The sequence below is a fragment of the Neltuma alba genome, unplaced genomic scaffold (assembly GCF_004799145.2).
Source record: "Neltuma alba isolate B1F8T4 unplaced genomic scaffold, ASM479914v2 tig00010294_pilon, whole genome shotgun sequence".
NCBI lineage: Eukaryota > Viridiplantae > Streptophyta > Magnoliopsida > Fabales > Fabaceae > Neltuma > Neltuma alba.
In genome coordinates this window covers 1,251,018-1,273,424 of record NW_021635212.1, presented here as the reverse complement: position 1 = coordinate 1,273,424, position 22,407 = coordinate 1,251,018, and the positions used below count along the sequence as shown (strand labels likewise).

The following is a 22,407-nucleotide window of genomic DNA, read 5'->3' as shown; positions in this document are numbered from 1 at the left end:
GCAGATTGCCTACTAGAGAATGGAAGAGTAAATGGTCTACAGGCTCTCCTAATTGTTCTCACTGTGATGCTGGAATTGAGACTGCTCTTCATATCTTAAGGGATTGTTCATATGCAAAAGAAGTGTGGCTACACGTTGTTCATCCAAGGTATCTATCTCATTTCTTCTCACTCTCTTTACCATAATGGATGACCTGGAATCTCCCTAATGATGTGGGAGTTGCTGTGATTACGGATTGGAATCATATGTGAGGAGTCTCACTTTGGTTGTTATGGAACTGGAGAAATAAACTTGTGCTTCAAGAAGATCTTCAAAAGCCAAACGAACTTGTTATAGTAGTTTTGAACACTTGGAACAATTATGTACAACCCTTGGAACCAGTTACTTTAATTTCAAAAGGTTCATCTAATGCTATACGGGGATGGCAACGTCCAGTTAGTGGTTGGGTTAAAGTCAATGTTGATGCTGCCATTTCTTTGTCTACTAAGAAAGCAGAATGTGATGGTGTGATTAGAGACACTAATGACTCTTGGATTGTTGGTTTTTCTCATTTCATAGGGGACTGTAGTGTTATAAAGGCTGAAGAATGAGCAATTTTAAAGGGATTAAATTTAGCCTGGGAGTTTGGTTTTAGAAAAGTTGTTCTAGAATCAGATTCGAAAGTTTCTATTGATGCTTTCGAATATGCTTTGGTGTTTATGCAAGCTGGGTCATTAATGAGATATGCAGGGGATTTGATCTCGCTACATATACCCAGAAGGTCAAATATGCTTGCTGATTCACTGAAGAATATTTGCGAAAGTGATTTGCTGGGATTTAATCCCTTGAGTAATTAGTTTTCTTTATTTTGGACTCTAGCCTCTTGTATATCAAGAGCCAAAACAAAAAACAAAAAAACAGAGAGAAAGATTTAATAGCTAAATGTTTAGAGACTGTTAAATGTGCAAACATTGATTTACTTTGACATATTCATTTTTCAATTTACAAGATTGTAACTGTTGGAACTGTCATAAATTACAGGTCCCCTGTACATTTTATATGCAATTGATGATGATTATCGAGTACGAAACTAGAAAATCATAAGGAAATGGGGAACAAAAAAAAAGCTGGCAAGAAAATAAAACCATGGAAATAAATATTGCAAGTAAGAAATGAATCAAAGTTGTGTTCGAAGGAAAGAATCTTAAAACTCAATGTAAATTGCATTGATCTGATGTCAAGTTTGTCGAAGATTAGTTTGCACTTTGCAATCCCACAGAATGATGGAACTTTCAGTTCATTTAACTTTACTCTTCTCCTCTTCGTGCAAATGGAATTCAAGAATTGGGTTTAAGGATTCCGAAATTCCTTGCATGATAGTTTATTGTGGCAACACACAAAAATAACTTCAAAACATTAAACGAATCCTTAATTTGTCCCATATTTTTCTTAAAAATAATTTGGGTGAAAAGGGAGAGTCACTTTTTAGCAAACTGACTATTCAATTAATCTGGAAAACCTAAATCTGATAAGAGTTATTTTCTTTTATCTTAAAACAAAAAAAAGAAGACATCTCTTTACTGCTTGATGAGAAATATTTGTTCAAATGTACCATTTTTATGCCCTGAATTGCCGGGGAAAAAATTGGACCATTCTCAATTCTGCCATTTTGATAGGTTTATGCAGATAAGCACTGTATGAATGACTACACATGACTAGAAAATTCTCAAAGACTAGATTACGACCTCTCATAGCCCATATTATTAGGCTTTTTGTCTGATAAATTCAAGCATATACTCCTCCGGTCCTTAATATATGATATAATTATTGAGTTGATTTTAATTCTAAATATAAGATCTATTTTTTATATTTATTTTTTTCTTAAATTACTTCTATTAATACTCTTTCAAACATAATCAAATAGAAGAGGGAGAGGGAATATTAAGAAAGATAATTATAGTATTTTTTTAAAAAATATTTCTTACTTGTCATAATCAACTAAGTTACTTAACTTTATTAATCTAATCAAATTACTTAAATATGTTTTATATTAAGAATCGGAGGAGTAGAATACAAACAACCACTGCCTTCCCACTCTTTAAGACTATGTACTGTGATATCAATATTGCAGATTAAATATAGTGACTGGGTACTCAAGTCGGATAGCGAACCATCCTTCAAGGCCATCCTTGGAGAGGGATGGCTGTAATATACCACACTTGGCTTTCTTGTAGATCATAACGTTTTGGCAAAGTTGCCTTTTTTGGTTAACTATCCCACAAAGCATTCCATACCGCTCAATGTGTGACTTAGTTTATAATATAGCTTCTATCATATAGTTCTTTTATGCATCATGCATTTGAGCTTACAGTTAAAACGATTTTTTTTTTTTTTGCTATGCATGGGTATTTTCTTATTGGAGATAATTCTATTTAAGATACTATCAGGTATCAAATATAGACACTTCTCTCAGTGAGAATTTGAATATTGATTGGTCAAGTTGTGAGCGATTAAATGTAGAAATTCTTACCATAAGAGTAATTGGGCCCACAGATGAAAGAAACCTCAAATTTCTTTCTTCTCGTTTTTTCCTTTTTTAAACCTTCATCCCTAGCCAGTCAAACTAATCATACTGTCTTCTTTACTTTCCAAGAAGCAAGCAGGCTCTCCGCTCTCCAAGCATTTCCAAAGGAGCATAGTTTTTAGTGCACCCTTTATTCATTATTCCCTCCGGCCTCCGGTCCTTTTCATAAGAATTTTTTTTTTTCTCAAGAGTTCTCTTAGTCCGATTTGTAAGAAACAACGACCTCTTGTTGGGAGCATTTATAAATGAGATCAATTATTAAATGAGGGTATTTCTGAAAAGAAATTTGTACTTTTAACATATTTAATAATTCAACCAACTTTAACTATATTTTCTTATCATAGAGTATTAGTTATTCGTCTCCTATAAAAGGATGAGGGAGTATTTACTAAGAACAACAATGAGAACACCCACTCATAACAAAGCTTTTTGCCCTTTCCTTTTCTTCAATTCATATAGTTTCTCTTCTTGTTTTCAATAACCTTCCTTTCATTAGTAAACCTCACATGAGATGAAACAAATTTCCAATGCCCTTAAACACTTTGTTACATGAAAGAGTTTCAGGTTCTCCATCATAAACAACATTTTAATTAAGTGGATAAGGTCGAGCATAATGAGAAGCCAAGATCACAAAATTAAGACATTTGAAGGTCCTCACCAGATTTTGTTTCGCCCAAATTGTTCTACCATCTCTTAAATGTATTTGCTGTGATGCTTGGCACTCGTGACATAATGCTCTGATAAAATCCTGTATATGATGATAAATGCTGCATGCCATCATGCCAATTTATGGTTAGTTCCTATACTATTGCTCTATTGACAGAGATGGAAGTATGCAGAAATAATCTCCTTAACCTTTAAAAAATAATCATACCCCCCCAAACGTCAAGTTTATGCAAATAACCTCTTAAACTTTGAGTTATATTCAGATAAACCCTGTAGAAGTTATTTGCATAAATGTAAAAGTTCAGGAAGGTTTATTGTGAAGTTTTAAAGGTTAGAAAGGTTATCTACCCCCAAAGTTCATGAGGTTTTGTATAATTTAGCATATAAAAATTATGAGGAAAAAAATTAATTGCGGTAGAAGCACACCAAGTGGCAAGAACTAATTCATTCTAAAAGCCTGAGATTTTAGGAGTGGATTCATAAATGAGATGAATTATTTTGGAGTTTATGGTGAACAAAAAAGTAAGCTTGAACAGCGTAATTTACATGAGTGCCATAATATAGGACCAACTTCTTGATGCCACTTGTATATTATTGTTTTAATTTTTTAATTATTTATGGGATTCATCTAAGAACGTACCGTGTTGCTTTTTTTATTTGAAAATAAGAACTATTTCTGAATAGAAAGAAGCACATGATAATATCAAAGCTGCAGATTGAAGCCAGCATTGACGTGTGAGAAGTGTAATTTAACATAAGAGTTGGGAAAAAAATGATAGAGTAAAATTGCCCTTAAGGTGAGGATTGAGGAGGGATCAACGCTATAATACCCTATAGTAGTTGTTGGTAATATGAGTTGATTCCATGGGTCTAACCCACCAAAAAGAGACAAACCAGCTCACGTTACTTTTTTTGAAATATGAAAAGTGAGCTTTTTTAACCTGTTCATTCTCTTTTTGAATCTTCTTCCTCAATTTTTTCTTTTTTCTTTCGAATTTTCTCATTCATTTTTAAATTTGCAATGTGATGTATGTTTAATAATTTGGGATATTTGAATTTGATGTTTTATTAAATATAACTTTTATTTTGATGTTTTATGTTAGATATTTAGGAATTAACATGCATTTTCTTGAAAAGAAAAAAATGAAAAAAAAAAATCCAAATGCTTTGAACATTCAGTTATCTTAGGACCAACCCACTGGTCCTTTGATCAATTCTCAGTTGGGTGACCCATATTACCATCTCTACTTTATAGTCTGAAACAAATCCAAATGTTTCTCAATGTATAAATAATGCTAACTGAAAATGCTATAAATGAAAATCCCTATTATTCAGTACAAGCTAGTTCTTTTAAATGATACTCTATATAACTAATTTAAATAAAGTAAAAAAATTGTTAAATCAATTATTTATTAAAAAATATGTTTATTTTTCTCAAATACTCTCATGAAAAATACCCCATATTGGTTGCAATTAATAGGGTTGGTCGGAGGGGAGAATTACAAAAAAAAATTTTAAGAAGTGGGATATGTTTTTTTTTTAAAAACTATTTTCAGCAAGTCCGTAGCAAGGGGGAGGTTTCCTTAAAGTGAACGAAACCTTAGCCTATAAATAGAACTAAAGTGTGCTAAAGAAATTTCTGTTCTATTTCCCTTCCTCCTCCTCTGTTTCTGACTCTCTCCTGTATCCCTTTTTGTTGCCTTAGAACTAGTGTGTGCGCGTGCTTTGGCATCACAATGTTAGGATTATAGTTTTGATGATAACAAAGTTAGAATTGGTTAAGTGTGTTGATCGATCATTTGATCGATCAAATGATTATCGATAAGCTGTCAGATAACTCTTCAGTGTAAATCAGTTTAATGTTAAGTATTTTAATCGATGAGCTGTTCGATAATTCATTGATCGATAAAATGATCGATTATTGCTAACATAAAAGTCATATAAGGTAACTGTCGATTATCGATAAATTGATCGATAATCCAAGATGATCGAACAAGTGACAGATAAAAAGAAGTGAATCTGAACTGATTTTATCGATCAAGTGATCGATAAATACGTTATCGATAACGACATCGATAAACGGTAAGGCACTCTACCTATTTTGCTTATTGATTCTATCATTGTTTATCAATCACATTATCGATCATTTGTTTATCGATAATATGATCGAACATTGAGTTCTAACCTTCTGAATGCAGGTATTGATTATAGACTATTGATCGATAACTTTATCGATCACCAAGATATCGATAACATGATCGATAATTTATGTTCCAGTTACTTCTACTTAGTTTTCCTAGAACTAAATTATTGATAACCTTATCAATAATTAAGCTCTCCTACATAATACTTTTTCAGATAACATGATCGATAAACAACTTTAGAACAAACCCTTTGCTTCACTATTTATTGATAAACTGATCGAACATGCATTGATTGATCACCTTTTCGATAATTCTTGCTATCCTTGTTTCTCACTGAATGTTTTACACTTGACCTTTATCCGTAACATTATCGATCACAGCTTTATCGATAATGTGTTCGAGCAACATGCACTAAAGCTTCATTTTTGTAACACTTGAATTATCGATAAGATGATCGATCAACCTTTACTCGATAATCTGATCGATCATTGACTTCTGTCAGTTTAATTTCAGCGAACTATAACATCTCTCATATTCACCTGTCTACTTACTTTCAATCTATCTTTAGTTTGCATAATCTTCATGACTATTTTGTTAAGAGATTAATATTCAAAGGAACTCTGGTTTACATATCAGCTTAAAATTTCCTGTTGCATTTTATCGATCACCTGATCGATAAACCATTGTTCCATCATCTGATCGATAAACTTCTTTTACTAATCCAAAAACTCTCACTCTGTTTATCGATAACCTGATCGATTAACCAGTGATCAATCGCCACTTCGATCAATCATGTCCATAATATCTTTCTGCACTTCTGACGGAAAATTCATTTCATCTAGAATCATTGAGTAATCAAATAATCATTCTTTCTGTTTCATGTTGAAGCTTACACTGCAAGACTCTTACTTGTTGAAGTTTAAAATATAGATGCAGATTACTAAGAGAAATTACAATGGCTCTTTAACGGGATTATGTAGCCTGTAACCTACAGTGTCAGAAGCTCAAACGCATTAATGGCGAAATCGTTGGAACTGGGGAAACACGCAAATAGAGTCACAACGACTAGAAGCTCTCCCGTCTAATGGTTACTTAACGACCTCAACTATAAAAGGCGCGAAGAAGCATTAATGAAGAGATTGAATACCGGAACTACCATCTGTGATTATTCAGTCTAGCATTCAATACTCTGTTCCTTCAATACTACTGAGCGTCAGTGTTCATCATTAAATTCACTCTGTAAGAGAGTCGATATCTATCCTTTATTAATCACTACTGAGTGATACTCAAGAGTGTGGACTCTTGAGTGCGTTTGTATCCTTACGGGAGTAAGAGAGAGTGATTGAGTGATTCAATTACTGTACTGAGGCACCAAGAGCCCGATCAATCTTGGAAGATAGTGAAATACTCAGAGGTGTTCTGAGGACTGGAAGTAGGTCAAGTGGTTAAGACCGAACCAGTATAACTCCTGTATCTTCCTCTCTGCGGTGAAATCCCTCCTAACTCTAACTCTCTGTTTCCTATATTGTCTGGTTTTAATTTCGCAAATTTTTTTTACTCACCCAGTTCACCCCCTCTTGGGTGAGATTGCTACTAACACACAAAACTTTATAAAATTAAATTATAAAGCACAATGTGAAAGACTAAAAAGGGAGGTTATATCTTTGCAAGTTTATATATGATAAGAAAAGCCTGACATTAATACAACTATTGAACCAGTATTTGCTATTCTCTTCATTTAACTTTTGCCAAGTTTGACAGGAAACTAGTAAGTAGTTTCTATTAAACCACTGGTAACGTAGTATTAAGGTTTAATCTAAATGAATAATTCTCTCACCAGAATTATATAAGGACCAAATAAATTCTCACTCAAAATCTTTTTCTGAAAGCCAATAGTATGCAGAGTCAACTCTCACAAACCCCCATATATGATTATGCTCTCTGTTATTTGAATAATAATATATGAGAGTAAGCTAATTAGAGCTAGTTATTTTATGGAGTTGGTTAGATTAGTTGGAGATGTTGAGGTCTGCTATAATTAGATATGGAGTTTATATTGTATATGTTAGATTTTGGGTCTGGGCGCTCGAGCCATTTTAATTAGGATCTCACTCTAATTAAAATATATAAATTAAATTAGGATATTGTCAGGTGTTGCATTGGTTGCAAGATTATTAATTTAGAGAGAAGAAAGAAATATTTCGTACCATTTGAAACATGTTAAGGAAAAGTTTCTTAAGATATGAGGAATCACACCTTCCTAATATATTATCACTTCAACCCTATATTTATGGGGATTACCTCTCTCAATATTCCACACCTTAGCTGATGAGTTTTCTAACTTTTTTGACCTAAAATTAAACACGGATCCGACCTCTTTCACACACACATAGATATAAGGGAGAGGCCGGTTTTGCATTGCTATGATGTGAATCCACGTAAGAGTACTATCCAGACTTCTAGTTCCTCTCTTATCCCTCTGTTTCCTAACTTTCTTCTGCCTACCCTCTCTTTTCTTCCTACTCTCTTCCTTCTCTTCAAGTAAAATTGAGTAAAAGTATACCTTAGTCTGTGCCTGTTACATGCTGCAAGGAATTCAGCAACTCCATTTAGTATAAGCCTGAGAGCACGGAATATCTGGAATATATATGAATTCACATACACAATCAGGATAATTTTCTTTTATAAAACAATCATATTTCAAAGTTCACTAATGTGGGGTTAAGGTGAAAATTAATCTACCGATAAAGTATCTCGCCAATGGCACCAGATACTATAAACTTTCATTGCATATAAAAATATACGTGAAATTTGTAAAATGGTGCAAAAATACCACAATTGATAAGTCAACTAATATTGACCGTTTATAAAACATGTCAACCAAGAAAATGGTGCAAAATGCACATAAAATTTCCAACAGGCATTATATTTTTACATCGTCCTGAAAAATTCATGTAAATCTTTACACTATTTTCTTGATCAATATTTTTGCTAAACAGTCAACTTAACAGTTATGATATTTTTGTACTATTTTAAAAACCTCACATATACTTATGCATTTAAGAAAAGTTTGATGTTAGATGCCCTTGGCGAAAAGTATAAATTATCCTACAAAAAAAGGTCTTATATTTAGAATCGAATCAGTACTTTATAGGGAGATTTACGCCTTAACTCACAAATGTACCATCTAACAACCTAGGAAAAAAGGTCCTTCCAAAGAGCACGTCACATGGAAACCTCACTGTTGCTAACTGTTGCTTCAGAAGTTGATGCAAGCTGGAAGATGATACTAACAAATTGCCATGTAGCTCTAAGTATATTAACCATGCAACTAAATATGGAAGCCATAAAACTGGACATTGCTACAAGTAGACGTATAGGAGCATAAACAATTTCACAGGAAATCCAGAATATAGGATATAGGACTGAAGATGCTGTAGGACATTACAAACAATAATATATAAGTAATTAACAGTCAAACTTGTAAGATAAATAACTATTGTCTCTATCTTTAATATAAGAACTAGACAAAAGGTTCACTTTGTTCTTAAATTTGTAATTTTCTCCCCAAAACATTCCTATTGATTACACATGGCAAAAAGTTTCATTAAGAGATAGTTTCAATACATGTGATTAACAAGAGGAAAACCAATACTCATTTATTACAAATAACTAACTTAAATAATTTCTTTAATATTTCTAAATTAGTTATTTAACTCTTATATTAAGTATCGAATGCAGTAATTTAAAAAAAATAAAGGACAATACAGAAGTCCAAAGCATAAAATGACTTACTAACACTCCAGAGAACAGTGACAATGAACCACAGTGGTGTGAAGAGAAGCTCCAATATCAGCCCTACCATGTCACCTAGAGCATCAATCACATCCCAAACAACATAGAAGATGCTTTCTACTACTTCAAACAAAATGTTCCAGGTGGGAAGAAGAAATTCAAAGACCATCACCAGTGGCTTTGTTAGAGGACGAACTAAAGCTGAGAAAAGGGACCTTACTGCATTTGCTAATGCCAAACACCAGCCAAAAGCCTTTCTTAAATTGTGCAGAAACAACATTGTTCCTAGGTATTTAATCCTTGAAACCATGTCCCAAGTTTCTATCCAATCAAAAAAAGGGCCAAATAAATGAGACGCAGTGGCCTTAAAAATTGGAACATTCTTGTACAAGTCATATAATCCAATAAGGACAGTGGCAAGTGAGATTGTCACATATAAAACCCGAGCCAGCAGGCACATCCACGAGCGATAAAGATTGCAGACTACTGGGTATGACTGGAGGAAGATGACCCAAGATGGGAGCCCCGCCTCCAACAAAGTAAGTAATCGAAGATCAAATATTATAACTTCTCTTAGTTTAAAAGGGAGGTCATGGTCATTAAACCTAAATGATATTAGAACATCATTATATTGATTGGCTTCAGCTGCATCCTCAGAAACATCGTTGGATATCTCACAATTTGTCCCAGATTGCATTTCCTTGCAATAACTCTCAACCTCATCAGGATTATCACTAAAAGTATTTATTAATTTTCTTCTCTTACTAGGTCCAGAAGGAGAAGTTGTGAGTTCCATGCCTGGTTTCTGTTCAATGTTCTTAGGAAACTCTTCAATATTTGTGTCCAGACTATTGATAGAGCTATCCTCAGCGGTCAGAATACTGTTACAGATACTGTTATTGTCATCCTTATCACTATGTTCAGTTTCAGAAAGATCTTCACGTGCATCATAAAAATGATCCCCTGAAGGGAAATTGCAAATATCAAACAAATTTATCAAAACTTCATTTTAGTCTATAAGTTAAAAAAAGGTCTAGATACCTTTCCCCATTCAAACCCTCAAGAAGCATACGTACGAGTCAAGAAAACAGAAGCTTCTCATTTTCCCTCTTTATGTTCTGCCCATCCAAACTAGACATTTTCAAACTTATGCCTAATAAGTTTACCACCACACGCTTAAAACCCACGGTCTTACATATTAATTAGTTAAACCTTTAATATGCTGATACCCCTCTTATCAAATATAAGGCACAAGTCAATTGATATCCACAAAATAATAAAACATAATTAAAGTTAGTCGGTTTCTGCAAAATACTTTTTCTTTCCTATTTTGCTCATAATTAAAGTAAATTTGGAGCATTACCCCACATGCATTGGAAAATGGAAAGTCATAATTGATTCAATAGTTTTGAGTACTTCTCAATGGTATTTTTGGAAAGATATCATTAGATATATTCATAGAAATCTGCATTGTGCCTTATACCACTATTTGATAGCAGTGGATCAAAACTATCCACAATCCAAAGATCAAACATGTGACATGCACAATCAAACAGAAGTCAAGAGGCTTTGTCTACCTGCAATAGAATCCAGATGCTCTTTCAACTGCATTTGTTCAGATATTTTTCCTGAAAACTACAAGGACATACAGCTTGCTGCTTGAGCTATGCTGTCAAATTCCCATCTTTGCATGAATTTAGCTTGGATGTACATTAAGGTATCAGTCTGTAAGTAATAACGATGATTAGACACGTAGTACATGATACTCCTTTTGTTTCTTTTTATAAGAAACAACCACAACCTATGACTTGCTCCTATTTATAAGAGACATTACAAGGATGTCTCAAATTTCTTTATTAGTTTCTCATTTTGCCCCCCATTTAATTACTCATTTTAATATCGATACATTTATTATCACACACCCCTAAGCATTCTCTTCAAGGCACATTCTTTCTCTCTCACAATCATCTTTATTTTAATAATTTCCTTATTCTCTCCCTTGTACTCCCTTCCCCCCAATGAATGAAGGTATTTTTTTATTAAAAAAAGTTACAATTTTTACATAGTTATTGTCTCTAACCAAATTTTTGATCTAAGTAATTTGGTTAATTGTTTCTTACAAAAAGAAATAGAGAAAGAAGATAGAAGGTAAACATCAAACATAATATCGAGCATGGGAGAGAAACTGTACCTGAAGCTCATTCAAATAACTGATGCCACAAACATTTTTCCATGCAACTTCGAATACAATAAAGCCATACAAGGTCCTATGCAATTCAAAGCAGAAAGGCAGGGAATTCCTTAGATTTTTTACAGGAAGCATAACCTTCTTTCTCGACTGTGTTAATTCTTGAATTAATGAGGACCAACTTAGAAACTTGTTTGGTCTACTAGTAGCACTTGATTCATAAACCTCCTTTCTCGGATCTCCCCGAGTTCTGGAAATGGCGAAAGGCGATAACCTTGACTGAAATTTAGAAAGTTATACATGTAGGTTTGTTTTAAGGACGAAATAACATCAATATAAAATCATGCAGTTAACTCACCTTGGTAACCATCAATTGCCATAAGTGTGCGCTTTGGTACCCTAAGTCTCTCAACCAAGGTTGGTTGTCAACCAAAATATATACCATTTTACTATCATTGGCAAGGAAAAGGCTAATATCTGAGAGGTAAGACTGCAAATCTCTGAAAAAATACATCACAAAAGATGCTTAAAATATTGTCAAACGTAGAGAAATTAAGAAAATAACACCATACAATAACAATATAATCACACTGGATAATGATGCATCCACTATTGTCTTAATCAAACGTCTATTACTTCTGTTAATGGAATCCTTAAAAGTCTATGCAATTATCATTAAACTACAGCTAATTAAAGGAACATCATATGTAGTTAGAGTCCTCTGCCCTTTATTTAAAAAAAGAAAAAAAAAAAAAGGACCAATGTGAGTAACAAGTTGAATACTTGACAGAAATTTCATAAAACATACTAAAATAGGACCAAAGTGTACAATGTTACCATTGTTGTATTTTGAGATACCAGAAGTCTCGTCAATTCCAATTTGAAAATCCAAATCACATACCACTTAACTGTGTTTGTACTTGTCCTCTTTGGATTATGCAAGTTCCATGCAGCCCAAAACTTGGCAGCATTTATAGCATCACATAATGATGCCTTTTGACTTGGGAATCAGGAAACAATAAGGAACTTGAACTAAAACCAAATTTATAAGTACGATGCAACATGAATATTGCGCAAATCAAAGTGATTTGTATTTGGGGTAAGTAAGCAAAAGGAGATTTTATTGGATTGCGTAAAAAGCACTTTTTAAGTGCTTTTGGTGTTTCCCAAAACAAGCCATCCACACAGCGATTTAAAAAAGACAAATCATAATGCATTGCGAAAAAATATGATGTTCCCACAATTGCATAATAGCATGCTTACATTAATATTAGGAACAATTTCGCACATGCAAAAAAAAAAAAAAACCACTTTGTTTATTGGAAAAAAAAAAGAGATTACCCAATTTGCAAACTGGTAAGAAGAAAAATGCAGAATCCATCGTTCTCTCTCCCCACAACCTCTACAACTTTCTTATTACCCAGATATTTCCCAACCGAACTTCTAATTTCTGCTTCAAATTCCAGAACATAGAAAACCGATCAGCTTCCCAAGGACAAATAGACGATTCTACATAAACATAAAAGCATAATAGATTGCGAAAGAGGACCTGAGAAATGGGAGTTCCATAAAAATCGAAAAATGAAGCTATCGACGAGGAACTTCATAACAGAATACCCAGGTTGCATAAATGATCAAAGGCGGTTAAATATGGCAGCAATTCAATGTCAATTAATGATGTTCGAGGCAGGAGTTCAATTGTTGTTAGATTGACGAATTCTTTTCGTAATTCAAACTCAAAATCAAGAAAGTTTGTTTCTTTAGTATCAACCGTCATTGTTTTATTCTTAGTTTTTTACGGATAAAGAAAAAGCACATATTTTTTGAGAAAACGAAAGAAAAGAAAAGAAAGAAGAAAGGGAGAAAGGTTGTTTCTACGTAATGGAAATTATTTCTCTAATAATTTTTTCTATATAAAATTAGATGGAGGTCCCACATTGTTAGGATCTGCTGAGAATTAAATTACGAACAGAGGAAGTTTCTTCATTTAAATTTTACATTTTTTATGTTCATGATATATTTGATTATAATATAAAAAATAAATAGCCTAAAATTTCTATATTAGAGATTATCAAAACCAGATGAGTCCGGTAAGGCAAAAAAATGCAACTCACTTTATTCAAGCAATTCGATGACAGGGAACAATGTTTTTTTTTTTTTTACGTTTAATTTTAAATTAAATCACCAAATCAGAGAAACCATAAAAAAATAAAATAAAATAGATATGTAGGAGTATTGATAAATCATCAACTATGAAATATATGAGGGATTCAAAATATAAGTGTGAGGCCTTCAAGATGAGGATGACATCCAAAATTTACAGTTTGTTATGGTCAAAATCGCAGCAGGGATCTGCATTTGATTTATTTGAATATTTAGTGGGATAGTTTTATGAGTAATGTAAATTTATAATTAAATACTCCTTCGAGCCTTAAATGTAATGCTCATTTTATAGTGTAATTTACACTATAAAATGGGTCTTATATTTAGGACTGAAGGAATATTAAATATTAGAATAATATTTGTAAGTCATGTGCATATTAAATAAGCAACAAAATTATTTTTGTTAGCTTATACAATTGTAAGTCATGTGCATGTTTGTAATTAATTTTATAGTCTAACATTAGGATATAGGCACATGTTCTCTCGAGATTGATTAATATGTGGTATATGCTTTGGTTTAGCGACTTGTGTTTATTTTATTCGTACGGCTAAATTAGAAATCAGTAAACAGTGGATAATTGGGACTGAGTCACAAATGGTTCTTAATGCCATATATCATTTGCACGTCTTCATGACTTTATCCTTCACGAAATCACTTCATCACATCTTTGTCAAAAATCACTTCTTCTTTTTTTCCCCTTTTTCCTCTTTTGCAAAATGCAAAGGGGTAATTTTACTCTATTGAGTGGTCTTCTCCATGCATGATATAAGACATTGGTTAGAAGAAAACTGTGGTTCAATATATAAAATACTATCATAATAATTAATGTGAGTTTTTCACTTTTGCTCTATTAAATATAGGAGAGAGATTAGAGATGATAAAAGTGTAATATTAAATGCAATTATATGGGTAATTAAAATTACCACTTTGTAAGATTGTCATTAATAGGAAGATACATATGTCTACGGAAAATGTGTCTTTTATCATTTTTCATAAGTAAAACAGGGAAAAAACTTATCTTAGAACATATTTAATGACTAAATTGTTATTTTTTGGTATGTGAGAAAAACTAACCCACCCCCAAGATTATAGAACAAAGGAAGTACTTTTTTCTGAAATAGTCACTTTCTTTAATAGAAGAGTGATAGGAGTGCCGATGCTTCAGTCGCATACACCAAAGTCTTCATCTAGTATAACCTTGTTCCTTGTGATTAAAAAAGCAGCGTTCATATAAATACAATAATAAAAACAAGTGATTTCGGGATGGCGGGCTTTTGGGTTCGACCCATTTAAACTCAAGCCCTTGAAGATGATCAAGTGACATGGTAGTAGGTCATGGATTTCAAATACCAGTAATAACAGGATTAGAAGGGGTGTTTAAATAAAATCAAATTATAGTTTAAAAAATAGATTTAATAATAAATTTTGAAAAAATAGATGTTATGAGTAGATTTTGTGAAAAAAATAATTTTAATAAAGTGAGAATGTTCAGATGATTATTATCAGGATATTTTTTTCATTTGCAAATTATTAAAAAATAAAAAATAGATTTTAATTTATATTTTTGTTTGAAATAATAAATGTGTAAATAATAAATTGTATACAAAAATTATAATTAATTAATATCATTTCTAGTCTTTAATATAAGAACTAATTGGGTATTCAATTTGATTATCAATATAAGACTTTAATCTAACTTATCTCACACATTTGCCCATTTTTCATACGTCAAACCATGATTTTGTACCTTAAAAGGCCAAAAAAAAAATTACTTTATGAAAAATCATGATTTTATACTGCAAACCCCTTTTATTGTGTTTGGCAACTTTTTCCCCCCCTCCAAAACATGATTTTCAATGAAAAAGTGATTTTCCAAAAAAATTGGCATGTTCAGATAGTTAGATTCCCAAGCCGCGGTTAAAGGGTTGCACTTGCAGAATAACATGGCTCCAGACTCAAATTCTCAGCATCATTAATGTGTCTTTTAAAAGGGGTTTTAGATCATTCTCAGGCTTGAGGCACTTTATATTTATTTGAACATTTCCTAGGACTTTTTAGTGGTTATTTGTTTTTCATAATAAATTTAATACTTTAACTATTTTTATTGGTATATGTGAATTAGTTAAAGACATTTTATATTAAGGACATGATAAATGATAGATAACGCAATAACCATAGCAAATCAACATGATATCTTGATATTTTACAAGAGCACAAAGATAACATAAAACTTCTCACAGTTACTAATTTTCTCATAAAAAAATTTATTTATACTTTTTCTGGACAATATCTACAGTTTTCCTCATCCTTAAAACTAAGGTAAAAATGTTCCTTAACCCTTGTCTTAGTCCTCCTCTAAGTTAGAGATTGAAAAGCAAGAAACATTAAAAAAAAATCGTAAAAACAGAGACTCTTTAACATTATATATGAACATTGCAGTGTAAGCGCTTTTTACCCAAGATCAGTCCACACCGTATGTGCTGATTTGTTGATTAATGGAGAACTGGCATAATGATTACCTGATTGGAATACATTATACGAACAGACCAATGCAAGAGTTTTCTATCTAAAATCAGTCCAGAGCTAATATATACGCTCATTTTGTTCATGAATGGAGAACTGGCATATATGAACAGAGCAATGCAAGAGCCTTTTATCTAAGAACAGTGCTGAGCCATATGCTCATTTGTCGATGTAGAACAGGAATAATGATTGGAATGAGCTCACCAGAGGCAGAGTCTGATTTTGGTTCCTTGGGCTGTTTTAACACATAACTTGACAAAGAAACCGAAAATGAACAATACTGTACTAAGCAATCTAATAATAATGAAAAAAATAAGTTTTAAGAAAATTGACAAAGAAGCATAAAAAGAGGATTAGAACATTAGTTCTAACCTAGTAATTTCATCTGTTGCCAAAGAAAAAATTAGTGATTTCAGTTCACAATATTTCTCCAAAGTTCATTCGATGGAAATGTGGACTTAGAATTGAAGAGAAGGAAGTCTCAGAAACAATTCTGCGTTTTCCATCAATCAACAATTTCAGACGGCACTTGCAACATATAAGTGCTATCATCATCGACTTCACTATCTCAAATCCTTGAAATTAATTAAATAATAAACGAATTAACCACGATTTTTAAGAATGTAATCGCACAAATCGGCTCCGAATGATCAGTAGATTAGAGATCCACGGATTCCTCTCAAAATGCGAAACAGAGAAGTCACTCTTAGTCTGATCATAGCACTGCCAGTCACAGCTCTTCGTAGCTACCGGCGACGTGGCATCGGGCCTTTGGTAAGAATAACAACAACGTAGAGAAGAGAAAATCAAAACAGAGATAAATCATTTTTCAATGGCTTTCCCTCTTTTTGTGGTATTCGGCAACGAATAAGGCCTAGAACTCCAATGAAAATGAAGAAGCCTCGCCCAACTGTTCTGAATCACACGAAAGAAAAAGAAACCATGGAGGCGGCGCCAAATGAAGACGGCAAAGGGAAATTAAAATAAGATCCTGTTTATATAGGAGCGAGACCTATTTAGATTGAACACCGAACCCTAACTTTTGTAATTTACTATCTTGTCCCTCTGTCCGGTTATGCCTTGAAGAAATGAATTGTTTTTCTTTTCTTTTTTCAACGGAAGAAATGAATTGCACTGTACAATCGTACGCCTTGTTAAAAAAAAAAACCATAGAGAAAATGACAGAAAAGTGATTGTAATATTTTTAATTATTACTATTTAATTATAAATCCACATAAATAAAAAAAAGCACATATGACTATATGTGACTGAAGAATTTGACAAAATGAATATAAGCAACATAACTTAAGTTTTTTTCTAAAAAAAATTCTTTTTTAGTCACACATTACTAAATAGGAATTTTGTAATTTAATAGAATGACGATATTACCCTGGTATTGATTTTGTAATTTAATAGAATGGTTGTATTGATAATTTTCGTGGGAAGGTATCATACTAAAAATGGAACCAGTACTGGGTCTCTCCATTTTTGTAGATTCCAAATGAGATGTTGATTTTTATCAATCATCTGGATTAAAGCCACATTTAGCAGTACTCACGTCCCCCTTTAAAAAAAATAGACGTGCACCCTCTCTCTCTCCCGCCTTTTATGCAATATAATGATAATTTTATAAAACATTGAATCTAAATTATTTATTTTTTAGTCCAATAGTGGAGATGTGATGTTGAGAGGAAAATGAGATAAAAGGAACTATGAGAGAATCCAAATTTGAATTCTGGAATTTGTTGAGGTCCCACCCACATCATCTTTGCCCGCATTATCGTTTAAAGCTTGCAGTAACAGAAATTTTCTTCAGGGGAGTTTGACAATCTCACAAGCACTTAAAAAGGTACTTTTATATATGGCAAAACAAAATTTTTCTAACATATTTACAAAATTTCTCTCACATATTTATCTCAAATTTTATAAAATTATTTTCAAAAAGTTAATCCAATAATAAAACATAATTCAATTCCAATAGAACATAAATTCAATTCCAATAGAAGTCTTTTTCTAGACTTGATCATGCTTTAAAATATTGCCAGCTGCCAGAATTTTTGTGGCTCCTTAAGAAACTAGTGTTTTCTTTCCTTTCTGTGGCTTTGTGCCAAGTTGGTCTGTGCTAATCGTTTAAATTTTTATCGTAAAGATTGTATACAAGATATATATTAAATGTTAATCACTACCCAAAAAAAAAGGAGAATTAGTGATAGAATTTAGCGATGTAATTTTATTCCATCGCTAATCTATTATAAATTTCGTGCAACACCTCACTTTTATATACTAATAGGATCATTTTAACGTCTGTGAAATCACTAATGCCAGGTTTCCGACCTGGGAAAAAGACAAGGAATTTTTTTTTCTTTTCCTTTCAACATTGGAATCCGTCGATCAAATATTTCAAACCTTCAGATAACTGATGAGTGATCCAATATCAAACCTGCTTTCAACTTAATCTATTATCACCTAAAATAATTTCATACTATGCAATCTTATAATATTATATTAAAAAATAAAGCAACGCTCTTGATTGACAGCATATACGTGCACCTGGCAATGCTCACTTCCTTCTTCTAGAGGATACAAAATAATATTTCCATAGAGCAAGTATAGTTACTTGCCCATATATTTTACTATACAATTTACAGAATTATAACAGGTATCTCTGATCTTCAACCAGCCCACCTTCTTCTTAAATAACCTCCTTGTCCTTCTAGCTACTAGCCTTCACTGTTCATCATAAATTGGAGGGTGAGATTCGAACGAATCCCCGTAGTAGTAATTTCCATCAAACAAATGTGCAGATTACATAAAGCATGCAAAACAAGCCAAAGTGGAACATAACCTTGCAAGCTAATGCAATTAAGCATTTATGCGCAATGACAGATAGACAAGCTAAATAAATAATGCACAAATAATTGGCAATCACTGCCCCATGTCTATCGGCTACACGTGATCACGGCTAAATAATCCATGCAAGGAATTAAGGATTACATGTTCTCATGCTTTTTGAATAGCAATATGGCACAAACAGACATGTAGCAATCATACACAAGTGTAAGGTAAGAAAGAACTACTACCTGGTCCGCATCCCTCCAAATCAAACCTTACCGTTCTCCTTTCTTTCTACTTCTTGGTGGGCTTGAGCAGATATAAAAACCTATCATATTAGTAAGGGTAGATCAGTACTTGATCCAACTGTATCTCATAAATTAAATAACTCTTTAAATCCCAAATCTTCTTTAGTCTCTACCCTTACGTAGCAGTTGATCATCCTGGATTGTTTTTCTTATTCAACTATTCTCTTGGGAAGGCTTCCTTTCTTATCTCAACCCACATAGTTACTTTATTTAGTAACTAGTCATCTTGGTCAAAAATTATTTTTGTCTATTATAATTAAGGACAATTGCCATGTCCTTTCTTCCCAGGTGGTTCCACTTTTATCAAGTGGTTGGCCATCATGGAAAAACTAAATATATATATTATTTTAATCCTCATTTAGCTTCAATTAACACTTATATTCTAAAGAAACAAGGCAGTTTCTTTTCTTCACCAATTGACAACAAATATCTATCTGTCATCACAGGCACATCTTGTACCTATATTGGAGCTATTTTCCTATTTGATTTCTCTTCTCCTTTTTCGCCAATAACTTCATAGCACAAGTAAAGTTTAATTCTTTCTAAATTTCAAACATAAATTTTTCCCTTAATCCTTCGGCCACTATATTTCATCTCAAAATAAAATTTTGGATTCAATTCATATTATCCTATAGCTAAACATTATATATATAATCTTGTTTTCCCACCAAAATCCACGGTTAACCTTCTCAACCTATCAACAAATTAATTCAGTAATCAAAATCAATACCAAGTAGAGGAGCAAGCATTAACCAAAATATATATAATTATTCACTTGCCATTCCTAAACTAATGAACTTGACGCCCTTACTAATCACAACAGCAAAGTTCAGCCTCAAAGATCATCACTAAACAGAATCAAATGATATATATCTTCATATTTAAGTGAATCACATCTTCTTCCCTTTTATTCGGCAAGCACAGAGCACAACTATAGAGTTCCTTTCGGCCAAACACAGAACAACCATCAAAGAGTACTCAATATCAAACTCTTGGTCAAATCCACAAAATCTAGCATATATGTGTGTGTGAATATATATTATCAGTCTTTCCTTTAACCATAAACCACGACAGCATTATAGCAGCAAATATGTCCCTGTTTTCGGTAATCATAAACAGAGTAGGAAATCCCACATTCAACCCATTCAACACACTCCATGAACACCACCCGTTTTCATCTTGAACCAGCAACCATGACCTCTGTTTTTAGCAGCCGAAACAGATCAGAATCCACAGCCAAAACTCAAAGAAAATCAACATCCCCATTCGGCCAAAACCACAATAGAAGCAACAGCAACATGCAACCAGAAAAATTACTTCTATACACTTCAATCTTACTAACAAACATACCTTCACGGATCCTTTTCCCCTTTCCTTCACTTTCTCTCACCACCCCGTCTCTCTCTGCCGTCCATTACAGCCAAACCATACAGATAACGGGAAGGAAAACGGTGGAAGATTGATCAGGAGGCTCACCTTGACAGTCTGATCAGTTTGCATGTAACTCAAACACCTCCCATCACAACTCTTGCCTTCGCCCTCCTCCGTCGCGTCTCTGTCTCTCTCGTGCTCTCTCAACGTCGCGGAAATGAAATGGGGAAGAAAATGAATTCTGATGGTTATAAGGATGGAGCAACACGTGGGTTTGCATGTGGCTGATTGTCTTGACCATTTTGCCCTTCACAATAAACCTTGTCTTCACTTTGATCCTTTCTATATTTTTCTGAACCTAGAGAATAAACACAGAAATTACTCCACCACGTTTTATATGGATTTTCCTTATCCATTAGCTTTTGTGACCCTGAAAATAATTTCTCGAAAAATTTTGGGTCAAAAATTAACTCATAACTATTTTTCTTGAATTTTCCAAGAAAATAACTCTTAATTCCAGAAATTAATCCTTAATCCATTTTAAGGATTTTATGCCTCAAATATCTTCTTCACTATCTCAAATGATCATCCTAAAATTTTTAGATTAAACATAAATCTCTAAGTATTTTTCCATAATTTTCAGAGAAAATAAACCATTTTTCTCTTAAAATTATCTATTAAAAATATTTAAGCTATTTTTGGGGAAATACCTTTTCCAATATGTCTCTAAATCTTAAAAATCAATATTCCATAATTTTCCCCACTTTATTTTGCAAATAAATAATTTTAATGAATTTCTCTCTTTTCTGGTCATCTTAAATCATAAAATTCGGGGTGTTACATTTCGTCACTAAAATTAGTGGTGGAATCTAGCGGAAAATTTTCATCATTAAATTTAGGATGGATTAGTGATGGAATTTAGTTCCCTTTCCCCATGAAGAACAACCTGTACAACTTTCTTATTGCCCAGATATTTCCCAACCAGCCTTCTAATTTCTGCTTCAAATTCCAGAACATAGAAAATCGATCAGCTTCCCAAGGACAAATAGACGATTATGCATAAACATAAAAGCATAAGAGATCTTGAAACAATACCTGAGAAATTGGAGTTCCATAAAAATCGAAAAATGAAGCTATCGACGAAGACCTTCATAACAGAATACCCAGGTTGCATAAATGGATCAAAGGCAATAAATATGGTATAGCAATTCAGTATGTCAATTAATGATGTTCGAGACAGGAATTCAATTGTTGTTAGATTGAAGAATTCGTTTTTGTTATTCAAATCTCAAAATCAAGAAAGTTTGTGTCTTTAGTATCAACTGTTAACGTTTTGAGTTTTTAGGTGAAGGTGGTGTTGAGGGTAGAATGGTAAATTCAAGGGTGCGGATAGAACGTTTCCTGCCAAAAATCGTCATTGTTTTATCCTTAGTTTTTTACGTATAAAGAAAAACATGTTTTTTGATAAAACGAAAGAAAAGAAAAGAAAATAGAAAGGGAGAAAAGTTTTTTTCCACGTAAAGGAAATTATTTATCTAATAATTTTTTTCTATATAAAATTAGATGGAGGTCCTATATTATTAGGATCTCCTGAGAATCAAAATACAATGCTGATGATTTATAAATGAGGTAGTTTCTTTGTTTAAATTTTATATAATCATGATATATTTGATTATAATATAAAAAATAAATATACTAAAATTTCTATTTTAGAGATTATCAAAACCAGATAAGTAGGGTAAGGGAAAGATTGCGATTCACTTCATTCAAGCAATGCCATATGACAGAAAACATATTTTTAGGGTTAATTTTAAATTAAATCACCGAATAAGAGAAACCATAAAAAATAAAAT

The 22,407-nt window shown here is 32.7% G+C and overlaps 1 non-coding gene and 1 pseudogene across 1 annotated transcript; both read right to left on the bottom strand.

Moving 5' to 3' along the window:
• Positions 1-2,098: 2,098 nt before the first annotated feature.
• LOC114755598 (uncharacterized) lies at positions 2,099-13,133 on the bottom strand (annotated as a pseudogene).
• Positions 13,134-16,662: 3,529 nt separating this feature from the next.
• LOC114755628 (small nucleolar RNA snoR2/U65) lies at positions 16,663-16,813 on the bottom strand. Its single transcript, XR_003741330.1, has one exon. It is a non-coding gene; the product is annotated as a small nucleolar RNA snoR2/U65 (small nucleolar RNA).
• Positions 16,814-22,407: the final 5,594 nt, after the last annotated feature.